At 34.6% G+C, this 13,818-nt stretch overlaps 1 protein-coding gene across 6 annotated transcripts in view; it reads right to left on the bottom strand.

Annotated features, from left to right (window-relative positions):
* Positions 1 to 13,818, bottom strand: part of LOC143646803 (uncharacterized) — a 168,994-nt gene that overhangs the window by 43,720 nt on the left and 111,456 nt on the right. For all 6 annotated transcript variants that reach the window (XR_013157636.1, XR_013157637.1, XM_077116159.1 and 3 more), the window contains one exon: positions 8,593 to 8,689. The gene's annotated coding sequence lies outside the window, so the exon portion shown is untranslated. The remainder of the gene's footprint in view (positions 1 to 8,592; positions 8,690 to 13,818) is intronic.

Genomic DNA, 13,818 nt, shown 5'->3' with positions numbered 1-13,818 from the left:
TAAAGTCTCTTTCCTTTCCCCTTTGGGAAGCAGCCTGTGGAGGAGAGGCACTGGCCACCATGGCTTGGGGAACTCACAGTTCTGGGGGCTCACAGCCAGTCCAGCTGGTTCAGACTTCAGTACACTGTGTGTCCAGTCACAGATGTGGCACCAGGAGCTGTTCTGTACTGTGTCTGGTTATTTAAAAGTTGTTCTGGAGGATGAACTAAAATGCACACATTGCTAAGCCACCATCTTGGCCTGGAATTTTTTCCAATTTTCATGCAATATTTTTTACCAAGGAGTATAACAGAGGGATTGCTGCAATTGATTGCTCACCATGCAAGAAACATGCTTATTTACTGTTTGTTATTCTGCACTCTAAATCATCTATTCATTCGTTTGTGGAGTCATAAAATGTATGGTTAAATTGAATGTGCTTTTTTATGCTGTATGGTGAGGTTATATTTCTATATTTTCTATGTGAGCATTTCATTATTACAGCACCATTTGTTGAAATTTTCATTTGTTCTGTGTGTTTTTGTTTGGTTTTTGGGAATTGCACAGACTGGGAATCAAAATTAGGTCTCCCTCATGGCAGACAAGAATTCTACCACTGAACTACTCTTGTACCCCTTTGAATGTGCTTTCAAATGGTATAGATACTAATATTTACTCCATGTAAATTTTGTCCATCTCTTGGAGTCCCTTTAATTAATATTTTGTTATTTTTTTTACTTAATAGCACTTCTAAGAATTATATAATTAAATGTGTCAAATTGTTTCCTTGTGATTTATTACTTCAAATAATAGTTGTTAATCCATTGCATTTGATTCACTTTATTTAACATCATTTTATATTGCATACACAAAGATGACTATGTGTGTACTGAGATCAAAATGCTTTTGAGATTTTTTTGCAATAGCTTTTTAAACTTTTTTTATTAATTAAAAAAATTAACAAACAAAACATTAAGATATCATTCCATTCTACATATACAATCAGTAATTCTTAATATCAACACATAGTTGCATATTCATCATTTCTTAGTACATTTGCATCGATTTAGAAAAAGAAATAAAAAGACAACAGAAAAAGAAATAAAATGATAATAGAGAAAAAAAACTATACGTACCATACCCCTTACCCCTCGCTTTCATTTACCACTATTTCAAACTGAATTTATTTTAACATTTGTTCCCCCTATTAATTATTTTTATTCCATATGTTCTACTCTTCTGTTGATATAGTAGCTAAAAGGAACATCAGACATGAGGTCTTCACATTCACAGAATCTCATTGTGAAAGCTATATCATTGTTCAATCATCATCAAGTAACATGGCTACTGGAACCAGCACTACATTTTCAGGCAATTCCCTCCAGCCTCTCCACTACATCTTGAACAACAAGTTGATATCTACTTAATGTGTAAGAATAACCTCCAGGATAACCTCTCAACTCTGTTTGGAATCTCTCAGCCATTGACACTTAGTCTCATTTCATTCTTCCCCCTTTTGGTTGAGAAAGTTCTCTCAATCCCTTGATGTTAACTCTCAGCTCATTCTAGAGTTTTCCTCAGTCCTTTGATGCTGAGTCTCAGCTCATTCCAGGATCTTTGTCCCATGTTGCCAGGAAGGTCCACACCCCTGGGAGTCATGTCCCATGCAGAGAGGGGGAGGGTGGTGAGATTGCTCATCATATGGCTGGATAGAGAGGCCACATCTGAACAACAAAAGAGGCTCTCTTGGGGGTGATTCTTAGGCCTAAATTTTAAGTAGACTTGACCTATCCTTTGTGGGGTTAAGTTTCATGTGAACAAACCCCAAGACTGGGGGCTCAGCCTATATCTTTGGTTGTCCACACTGCTTGTGAGAATATCAAGAATTCAACTTGGGGAAGTTGAATTTCTCCCCACTCTCACCATTCCTTGAAGGGGGCTTGCAAATACTTTTCCAGTCACTGATCAAATCATTCTGGGATTCATTGGGGGATCACTCTGGACAAACCAATAAAATCTCATGTGCTACCTGAGATTCCAAGTACTTATGACATTCAATCAATCTACATGAGTTATATTAGGAAATGCTCTAGTCAAAATATAAATTTTGTAACAAATAAACATTTTTTGCTTTAGTCTCACACAGAAGGTGACATTTTAAAGTGTTAATTATCATCTATTTTCAGCACCCTGCATTAATGACATTCCTTTGTTCTTCCTCATGCCAAAACATTTTTAAAATGTGTACATTGTACATTTCACTATTATTATACACTCTAGGCATTCCTAGCTTATACCATCTCGATCTTTACCATCTATCTCTCTTTCTGATTTCATTTATGTCCCCAGCCCTTCTCCCTCTATCATTCTCACATGCAGCTTCATTCAGTGTTTTAACATAATTACATTACAGTTAGGTAGTATTGTGCTGTCCATTTCTGAGTTTTTGTATCCAGTCCTGTTACATAGTCTGTATCCCTTCAGCTCCAATTACCCACTATCTTACCCTATTTCTATCTCCTGATGGTCTCTGTTACCAATGACATATTCCAAGTTTATTCACTAATGTCAGTTTATATCAGTGAGACCATACAGTATTTGTCCTTTAGTTTTTGGCTCGTCTCACTCAGCATAATGTTCTCTAAGTCCATCCATGCTGTTACATACTTCACAAGTTTATTCTGTCTTAGAGTTGCATAATATTTCATCGTATGTATATACCACAGTTTGTTTAGCCATTCGTCTGTTGATGGACATTTTGGCTGTTTCCATCTCCTTGCAATTGTAAATAATGCTGCTATAAACATTGGTATGCAAATGTCTGTTTGTGTCTTTGCCCTTAAGTCCTCTGGGTAGATACCTAGCAATGGTATTGCTGGGTCATATGGCAATTCTATATTCAGCTTTTTGAGGAACTGCCAAACTGCCTTCCACAGAGGTTGCACCATTTGACATTCCCACCAACAGTGAATAAGTGTTCCTCTTTCTCCACATCCTCTCCAGAACTTGTCATTTTCTGTTTTGTTAATAATGGCCATTATGGTGGGTGTGAGATGATATCTCATTGTGGTTTTGATTTGCATTTCTCCAATGGCCAGGGACATTGAGCATTTCTTCATGTGCCTTTTGGCCATTTGTATTTCCTCTTCTGAGAAGTGTTTGTTCAAGTCTTTTTCCCATTTTGTAATTGGATTGCCTGTCTTTTTGTTGTTGAGTTGAACAATCTCTTTATAAATTCTGGATACTAGACCTTTATCTGATATGTCGTTACCAAATATTGTCTCCCATTGTGTAGGCTCTATTTTTACTTTCTTGATGAAGTTCTTTGATGCACAAAAGTGTGTAATTTTGAGGAGCTCCCATTTCTTTCTTTCTTTCTTCAGTGCTCTTGCTTTAGGTGTAAGTTCCATAAAATCACCTCCAATTATAAGATTCATAAGATATCTTCCTACATTTTCCTCTAACTGTTTTATGGTCTTAGACCTAATGTTAAGATCTTTTTTCCATTCTGAGTTAACTTTTGTATAGGGTGTGAGATACGGGTCCTCTTTCATTCTTTTGCATATGGATATCCAGTTCTCTAGGCACCATTTATTGAAGAAACTGTTCTGTGCCAAATGAGTTGGCTTGACTGCCTTATCAAAAATCAAATGTCCATAGATGAGAAGGTCTATATCTTAGTACTCTATTCAATTCCATTGGTCAATGTACCTATTTTTATGCCAGTACCATGCTGTTTTGACCACTGTGGCTTCATGATATTCCTTACAGTCAGGCAGCATGAGACCTCCAGCTTCAGTTTTTTCCCTCAATATGCTTTTAGCAATTCGGGGCACCCTGCCCTTCCAGATAAATTTGCTTATTGGTTTTTCTATTTCTGAAAAGTAAGCTGTTGGGATTTGATTGGTATTGCGTTGAATCTGTAAATCAATTTACGTAGAATTGACATCTTAACTATATTTAGTCTGCCAATCCATGAACATGGCATGCCCTTCCATCTATTTAGGTCTTCTGTGATTTCTTTTAACAGTTTCTTGTAGTTATCTTTGTATAGGTCTTTTGTCTCTTTAGTTAAATTTATTCCTAAGTATTTTATTCTTTTAGTTGCAATGGTAAATGGAATTCTTTTCTTGATTTCCCCCTCACCTTGCTCATTGCTAGTATATAGAAACACTACAGATTTTTAAATGTTGATCTTGTAACCTGCCACTTTGCTGTACTCGTTTATTTGCTCTAGTAGTTTCACTGTGGATTTTTCAGGGTTTTCAATGCATAGTGTCATATCATCTGCAAACAGTGATAATTTTACTTCTTCCTTTCCAATTTTGATGCCTTGTGTTTCTTTTTCTTGTCTAATTGCTTGGGCTAGAACTTCCAATACAATGTTGAATAACAGTGGTGATAGTGGACATCCTTGTCTTGTTCCTGATCTTAGGGGGAAAGTTTTCAATTTTTCCCCATTGAGGATGATATTAGCTGTGGTTTTTTCATATATTCCCTTTATCATTTTAAGGAAGTTCCCTTGTATTCCTATTCTTTGAAGTGTCTTCAACAGGAAAGGATGTTGAATCTTGTCAAATGCCTTCTCTGCATCAATTGAGATGATCATGTGATTTTTCTGCTTTGATTTGTTGATATGGTGTATTACATTAATTGATTTTCTTATGTTGAACCATCCTTGCATACCTGGGATGAATCCTACTTGGTCATGATGTATAATTCTTTTAATGTGTTGTTGGATACAATTTGCTAGACTTTTGTTGAGGATTTTTGCATCTATATTCATTAGTAAGATTGGTCTGTAGGGTTCTTTTTTGGTAATATCTTTGCCTGGTTTTGGTATGAGGGTGATGTTGGCTTCATAGAATGAATTAGGTTTCTTTGCCTCCACTTCAATTTTTTTGAAGAGTTTGAGCAGGGTTGGTACTAATTCTTTCTGGAATGTTTGGTAGAATTTACATGTGAAGCCATCTGGTCCTGGACTTCTCTTTTTGGAGGGATTTTTAATGACTGATTCAATTTCTTTACTTGTGATTGGTTTATTGAGGTCATCTATTTCTTCTTGAGTCAAAGTTGGTTGTTCATGCCTTTCTAGGACGTTGTCCATTTCATCTACATTGTTGTATTTATTAGCATAAATTTCTTCATAGTATCCTGTTATTACCTCCTTTATTTCTGTGAGGTCAGTGATTATATCTCCTCTTCCATTTCTGATCTTATTTATTTGCGTCTTCTCTCTTCTTCTTTTTGTCAATCTTGCTAAGGGCCCATCAATCTTATTGATGTTCTCATAAAACCAACTTCTAGTCTTATTGATTTTCCCTATTGTTTTCATGTTCTCAATTTCATTTATTTCTGTTATAATCTTTGTTATTTCTTTCCTTTTGCTTGCTTTGGGGTTAGTTTGCTGTTCTTTCTCCAGTTCTTCCAAGTGGACAGTTAATTCCCGAATTTTTGCCTTTTCTTCTTTTCTGATATAAGCATTTAGGGCAATAAATTTCCCTCTGAGCACTGCCTTTGCTGCATCCCATAGGTTTTGATATGTTGTGTTTTCATTTTCATTCGCCTCAAGATATTTACTAATTTCTCTTGTAATTTTTTCATTGACCCACTCTTTGTTTAAGAGTGTGTAGTTGAGCCTCCACGTATTTGTGAATTTTCTGGCATTCTGCCTATTATTGATTTCCAGCTTCATTCCTTTATGATCCAAGAAAGTGTTGTGTATGATTTCAATCTTTTTAAATTTGTCGAGACTTGCTTTGTGACCTAGCATATGGTCTATCTTTGAGAATGATCCATGAGCACTTGAGAAAAAGTTGTATCCTGCTGTTGTGGGGTGTAATGTCCTGTCTAAGTCTTACTCATTTATTGTAATATTCAAATTCTCAGTTTCTTTATTGATCCTCTGTCTAGATGTTCTGTCCATTGATGAGAGTGCGGAATTGAAGTCTCCAACTAATATGGTAGATGTGTCTATTTCCCTTTTCAGTGATTGCAGTGTATTCCTCACGTATTTTGGGGCATTCTGATTCAGTGCATAAATATTTATGATTGTTATGTCTTCTTGTTTTATTGTTCCTTTTATTAGTAGAGAGTATCCTTCTTTGTCTCTTTTAACTGTTTTACATTTGAAGTCTAATTTGTTGGATATTAGTATAGCTACTCCTGCTCTTTTCTGGTTGTTATTTGCATGAAATATCTTTTCCCAACCTTTCATTTTCAACCTATGTTTATCTTTGGGTCTAAGATGTGTTTCCTGTAGACACCATATAGAAGGATCTTGTTTTTTAATCCATTCTGCCAGTCTATGTCTTTTGATTGGGGAGTTCAGTCCATTAACATTTAGTGTTATTACTGTTTGAGTAGCACTTTCCTCTACCATTTTGCCTTCTGTATTTTATATATCATATCTAATTTTCCTTCTTTCTACACTCTTATCCACACCTCTCTCTTCTGTATTTTTGTATCTGTCTCTAGTGCTCCCTTTAGTATTTCTTGCAGAGCTGGTCTCTTGGTCACAAATTCTCTCAGTGACTTTTTGTCTGAAAATGTTTTAATTTCTCCCTCATTTTTGAAGGACAATTTTGCTGGATATAGGAGTCTTGGTTGGCAGTTTTTCTCTTTTAGTAAGTTAAATATATTATCCCACTGTCTTCTTGCCTCCATGGTTTCTGCTGAGATTTCTACACATAGTCTAATTGGGTGTCCCTTGTATGTGATGGATTGCTTTTCTCTTGCTGCTTTCAAGATCCCCTCTTTCTCTTTGACCTCTAACATTCTGGCTAGTAAGTGTCTGGGAGAGAACGTCTATTTGGATCTATTCTCTTTGGGGTGCATTGCACTTCTTGGATCTGTAATTTTAGGTCTTTCATAAGAGTTGGGAAATTTTCAGTGATAATTTCTTCCATTAGTTTTTCTCCTCCTTTTCCCTTCTCTTTTCCTTCTGGGACACCCACAATACGTATATTTGTGCGCTTCATATTATCATTCAATTCCCTGAGCCCTGCTCATATTTTTCCATTCTTTTCCCTATAGTTTCTGTTTCTTTTTGGATTTCAGATGTTCCATCCTCCAGTTCACTAATTCTAACCTCTGTCTCTTGAAATCTACTGTTGTAGGTTTCCATTGTTTTTTTCATCTCTTCTACTGTATCTTTCATTCGCATAAGTTCTTTGATTTGTTTTTTCAGACTTTCCATTTCTTCTTTTTGTTCATTCCTTGCCTTCTTCATATCCTCCCTCAATTCATTGATTTGGTTTTTGATGAGGTTTTCCATTTCTGTTCTTATATTCAAAATTAGTTGTTTTAGCTCCTGTATCTCATTTGAACTATTGGTTTGTTCCTTTGACTGGACCATATCTTCAATTTTCCTGTTGTGAGTTGTTATTTTTTGCTGATGTCTGGATATTTAATTACCTTAATAAGTTTATTCTGGAGATTGCTTTTGCTTATCTTACCTAAGGTTTTCTTGCTAGATGAGTTTGTTGTCTATCTGTTCTTTGACCTTCAGTTCAGCTTTTTCTGGGCCTCTAGCTTAAGTTTTGTTTAACAGAGGGTAATTTTTCAGTTCTTGTTTTCTTGTTTCTTTTCCTGCTTGAAAGGTGCCTTTTCCTTTCCCACCCTTAGGAGGGTCTACATAGGTATTACACACTCCAGCTGGGTTTTCCCAGAATAAAGTGGCCTTCTTTTGGGGGGAAGGAGTCACCTGCATCAGTTTCCCCTGAGGGTGAGACCCAGCAGGTTGAAAGACTTTCCTGTAAAGTCTCTGGGCTCTGTTTTTCTTATCCTGCCCAGTATGTGGCACTTATCTGTCTGCTGGACCCACCAGCAAAAGATGTTGTGGCTCCTTTAATTTTGGAAGGCTCTCCCTGCTGGGGCCATGGTGGAAACAGAGGAAAAGTTGTAGGCTGGTTTTAATCATTTCAAATTGCCAAGCCCTGGGGTCTGAATTCCTTGAGAGAGGGATTCCACCTGAGTTGCATTTCAGCCCTCCCCTGGGGAAGGGTCAGATGGGAGACAGCCCTGAAAGCAGCCTGTTTCTGCATATGCCTGGGGCAGTTGCAGCCTGTGCAATCCCACCACTGAATCCAGAGGCCACCAAGCCTCCATAGAAACAGCCACAAAAGCCTCCTTTTCGTCCCTTTACTCTTTTTCAGTTAGCCCAATAGGTGACCTCTGCCTTGACCAGTTTTGCCTGAGCTGGTCTGAGTATTTTTAGTAGTCAGAATTTGTTCATTAATGCCACAATTGGTGTTTGGTTGGACTCAGTCCCTGATACTGTTGGAGTGTCTTTCCTTTCCCTCTGGGAAGCTGCCTGTGGGGGAGGGGCACTGGGCGCTGGCCTCCACAGCTTTGGGACCTGCCGTGGCTTGGGGAACTCACTGTTCTGAATACTTGCAGCCGGTCCAGCTGGTCCAGATTGGGATACACTGGGTGTCCGGTCACTATCGTGGTTCTGGGAGCTCTTTTGTATTGTTTCTGATTATTTAGTAGTTGTTCAGGAGGATGAGCTAATACACTCAAATTGCTAAGCTGCCATCTTGGCCCCTCCCACCAATTCTTTATTCCTTATAGTGACAAATTGAGGTATGAACACCATATAAAATTTCTTACCCTGTGAGTAACTGAATTGCATTGCAAATTTTATTCATAGTCCATCCAACATGTTGATTTTTTCAATTAATGTTGTTGAGCAAGAAAAACTAAGATTCTGAAAGAAAAAATGGAGATATTTGGGTAGATTCCAGAAATTCTTAATAAAAACCCCAGAAAATGACTGAGCATTCATTGCTTACATTTGTCTTTCTATCTGAAGAATTTAGACTCAAATTACCTAAGCAATTTGAAATAAATTCACCCATGTTAGTTGCCCTACCTCTTTATCATTGCTTATGTTTACAAATATTCTCAAGGAGTACTACACCAAGGGGATGAAGAAAAAATTTGACATAGGCATTACCAAATAAACTTCCAAACTGACATATTATATCCAATTATCCTGGTAGAAAGCTTTTAACCTGTTGATTTAAGTACTCCTCATTTGAATTGTGTGGCATGCTTTGAAGGTAAGGTGACTTGCATCATGACAGATTAAAAAGTAGTCTTTGGTATTACTTTTCAAGTCCCCAGAAAATGAAAATATTTTCTCCTTCAACCATGAAGTCTGATGTCACTTTGAACTAAAAGGTAAAAGCATATTACTTCAAAAAGACTTATTTAATGTAGGATGCAGCTTCAAATATTAGAAACCATATTATTTCTAATAAAAATACATAACCCTATCATGATAAGTAATGCCAATTCTGTATGATGGAAATGTCTACAGCAATCTAATCTATTTGTCATTATTTCTTGATATGAAAGATGATTCCACAAAAGTCATGATAGAAGATAATCTAAAATCATATCAACATAATTCCAAATTTTGCAGACAATGAAGGTATATTGGTAAGAGGAAATTTCTTGTCCAGTCGAGAGTTCTTCCATTTGAAAAATGTGATATTTATATGGAAGATTTAATTGTTTCAGCCTCACACCCACAGAATTTAATCTATGATTTTCCAGTTGATGAAGTCAGAATAAACTTTTGAGGATCCAAAGAAAAAAAGAACAGAGATCTTGAAGTACAGATCTAATACAACTGGAGGACTTAGAAAAATAAACACAACCATCCAAAGTGAGCAGAAGGAATGAAATAAAAACATTAGAATAGAGATGTATAGAAAGAATTTAAAATTTGAGAATCAACAAAAGTAAAACTTTGTCTTTGAAAGGATCAACAAAATTTACAGATGTTTACATTGACAAATAAACAGAGGATACATTTTAACTAAAACAGAAAATAAAAAAGGACAATATTATTGACCCTATGAAAATGCAATGGAAGGGACTATAAGATTATATTTTGATACAACATTATACCAGCAAATAGCCTAGATTAAGTGGAAAAAATTCCAGAAAAATATGGACTAGCTACACTGACTCAAGTTATGTGAAGACACCAATCACTAGCAAAGATTGAATAAATTATTTGAAACCCCCCAAACAAAGAAAACACCAGGACCAGATGACTTCACCAGTGAAATTTATCAAACATTTAAAGAAGAATGAAAATCCACTTGTGAAAACCTTTCCAAAATTTATTAAAACTAATTTCATGCAGGCCAGCATCATTGTAGAACCAAAGTCAAATAAAGATACCACAAGAAAAGAATATAACAGGGAGAATCCTATATGAATACAGATGCAAAAACCCTCACCAAAATAGCAGATAGAATCCAAAAGCACATGAAAAGAATTATTCAATATTATCAAGTTGTATTTATTCCAGGTATGCAAGGGAACTTCAACATAAGAAAATCAATTAATGTTAAATGCTGCTTTAACAGAAGACAAGAAAAAATAACAAATGATCCTCTCAGTTGATACAGAAAAGGCATTTGACAATTTTTAATGGAAAAACTTGGAAAATTTATAATAGAAGGAAAATTCTTCAACAGAAAAAAGTCATATATGCAATGAAAACCACTGACATCATACTCAATTGTGAAGGACTGAAAACATTACCTCAAATATCTAGAATGAAATAGGATGGCAACTTTAACCATTGTTACTGAACACTGTTCTGGAAGTTCTAGCCATAGCAATCAGGAAAGAATAAGAAATAAACTGCATCCAAACTGGAAAATAAATCTATTTTTCTAATTGCAGGTGACATGATCCTAGAAGATTCTGAAATATCTACCATTAAGCTACTAGAACTAGAAAATGAGTTCAGAAAATTTGCAAGGTATTTGCAAGGTACTCACTACCCAAAAATCATTAGTGTTTCTCTACACTAATATGAACAATCTGAAGTGGATATCAAGGAAAGATTTACATTTACAATAGCAACTAAATATCAAATATCTAGAAATAAATATAAAAAAAATGTAAAAGACTCACACATGGAAAACTACAAAACATTGCTAAAAGAAATAAGACTAAATAAGTGACACAATATTCACATTCACATTCCTTATTCACATTCATGAATAAGGAGAATAAATATTGGTAAGATGTTAATTTTACCCAAACCAATTCACACATTGTCACAATCTCAATAAATTCCTAAAGGCTTCTTTTCAGAAATGTAAAAGCCAATCATCAAAATTTGATGGAAGGGTTAGAGGTCCTAATTAGTCATAAATATCTTAAAAATGAAGAATGAAGTTGAAGATCTTACTCTTCCTGGTTTTAAAACTTGTTTAAAAACCACAATAATCAAGAGTATGGTGCTCACTCAAGGACAGACATAAAGAACAATGCAGTTGACCAAAGAGTTCAGAAATAGATGCTCATGACTTCAGGTCAATGATTCTTGCAATGACAGGTATTGCAAATCCATTCAATAGGGAAATAACAGTCTCTTCAACAAATAGTGGTCAGAAAACTGGATATTGAGAAAACTGGAAGTGCACCCCTACCCCACACCATATGCAAAAATAATCTCAAAATGGATTGAAAACCTCAATATCAGAGCCAAAACTATAAAACTCCTAGAAGAATATGCAGAAGAGCATCTTCAGGACCTTGTGGTAGCAAATGGTGTCACACTTAAAGCATGAATAAGAAAAGAAAAAATAGATGAATGAAAGCTCATCAAAATTGCAAACTCTCATGTACCTAGGAGCTTTGTCATGAAAATAAAAGTATATTTCTGTTGCTATTAGCTACAATATAAGGCTTTCTCTTGCTTGCTTTTTGCATGATATTTTTTTAAGGATTCCTTTAAGTTTATGTAAACAATTAACATATTAAAAAGAAAAAAATTAAAATTTTCCTGAATAAGAATCTTGTTTTTCAAACACCAATGTGATTCTTTAATTAGCAATACATGGAGCTATAAATATATTAACAATAACAGTATGCCTCAACAAAAACAGGTTATTTTTTTATCACAATGCTATTACATTTTAATAAATAAAAACAAGCAAACTAAAATTGATTGGTTTGAAAATTAAAATACAGTACAATAAACATCACATACTTCACATAGGAAATCATAAATTTAAAAAATATTTTGGAATTCACCTATAAAAACTATGCACCAAAATATGTTGGTTGCAGCAAAAGAAAATAAAAACATCAAAGGCAAATTTTTAGCCTATAATACATGGTGTGGAAATAAAAAGGAAAAGCTAGATATCAAGGATCTAAACGTCCATCACAAGAATTTTCCAAAATTGATAGAAATTAAACTCACAGAAGATAACTGTAAGGAAGAAGAAAAATCAAATTAATGAACTAGGAAACAATTGCAAATATAAATGTTGATTGGAAGCAAATATAATCTCTTTGAAAAGAGTAATAAACTTGATAAGTGTATATCTCAATTGTTCAAAAAAAACCTGAGGCATAAATATCAACATCAGAAATTTAAAGACATACTTAACCATTTTTCAAATGTTAATAAGATCATATTGCAAAAATGACAGCAATATATTTGAAAACCTTGAAAAAATGAACACACTTGTAGAATAATCATTACCAACCCTTGTACAAGAAGAATTAGGAAACTGGATTTAAGGTTCAATTTCCAATTTAAATGAAGAATTACAAACATCCCCACAATGAAAACATTAGGCCCACATGCTTACTATAAATTCAACAAAATATTTTTAAAAGAATGAAATTATAGGGCTGGCTGTATCAGAAAACAAGACATAATAAAAATACTATCAGACAGTATTGCAAGGAGTAAAGGACCTGAGTTGAGAGGGTATAACAAGTTACTGAAATCTATGCATTTTTTTTGTGTGTTCTATACAAAATCAAATGCATATGACTTAATGTTCTAACTTGGGAAAGCAAAAGAGTAAGGAAATGGTTTGTTAAACAGAACACAAAATTCACAATCGATAAAGGAAATGATAGTTGAATTGAACTAAATGTACACTCAAAAATGATATTCACTGGAAAGGACACATTAAAAGGGTGAAATGGCAATCCAGAAAGTGAGAGATGATATTTATCACACATAGCCAAACAAAACCACAGGTGTGGAAGTGTCTCCCTCTGAAGAAATAAGAAAAAGACAGAAGGCATAATGGAAAAATGGACAAACACATTTGAGGTTGTATCACAAAACATAATACTAAATGACCACTAAATACACAGAAAATCACTCAACCTCATTATAAATTGGGCAAAAGTGCATTAAAATGCTCACTCAGCTATCATATACAAATGTATATGCAAGGATTAAATAAATGACATACTTAAAATTTCAAAGTAGTGACAAATTATGGAATACATTCAAAGTGCCTTTGGGATTACTTTTATTCTTCATTGGAAAAGATGTATATTTCAATGTAAATAGAAAGAAAGAGTATGAAATGGAATAATTTCTTAAAGGTGAAAATAAAACCTTGAAACAAAGCAATCTCATGTATGTGTGTGTGTGACAGAGACATAGGAAGGCTAAATAATGAAGGAAACTATTTAAATTATCTTACATAATAATATTAAACTCTATCTCATAAAAATCAGACTTAATTACAATACAACATTTGTGACAGAACATTTACTGATTTTTCAAATATATTAATAGCTAAGACAAATCTATAAGAAAAATGAGGACCCATAAAAATCAAAGTGGGAAATTAAAAAGTTTTACACATACCCCTATATCAATATTTAAAAAAACATGATAGGGAACTGTGTTTTCACAAAACTGACAACCTAATAAACTATCTCATGTATCACACAGATACCCAATGTTCCAGGAAACTAACAGTTTTTATACACAAAGATCACACAGCATCTCAGAATTTATAAATAGTAAAACTCAGGAACACT

This window comes from Tamandua tetradactyla, chromosome 9 (assembly GCF_023851605.1).
Source record: "Tamandua tetradactyla isolate mTamTet1 chromosome 9, mTamTet1.pri, whole genome shotgun sequence".
Classification (NCBI taxonomy): Eukaryota; Metazoa; Chordata; class Mammalia; order Pilosa; family Myrmecophagidae; genus Tamandua; species Tamandua tetradactyla.
Note: the sequence above shows the minus strand (reverse complement) of the source record. Positions and strands in the feature narration are given on the sequence as shown.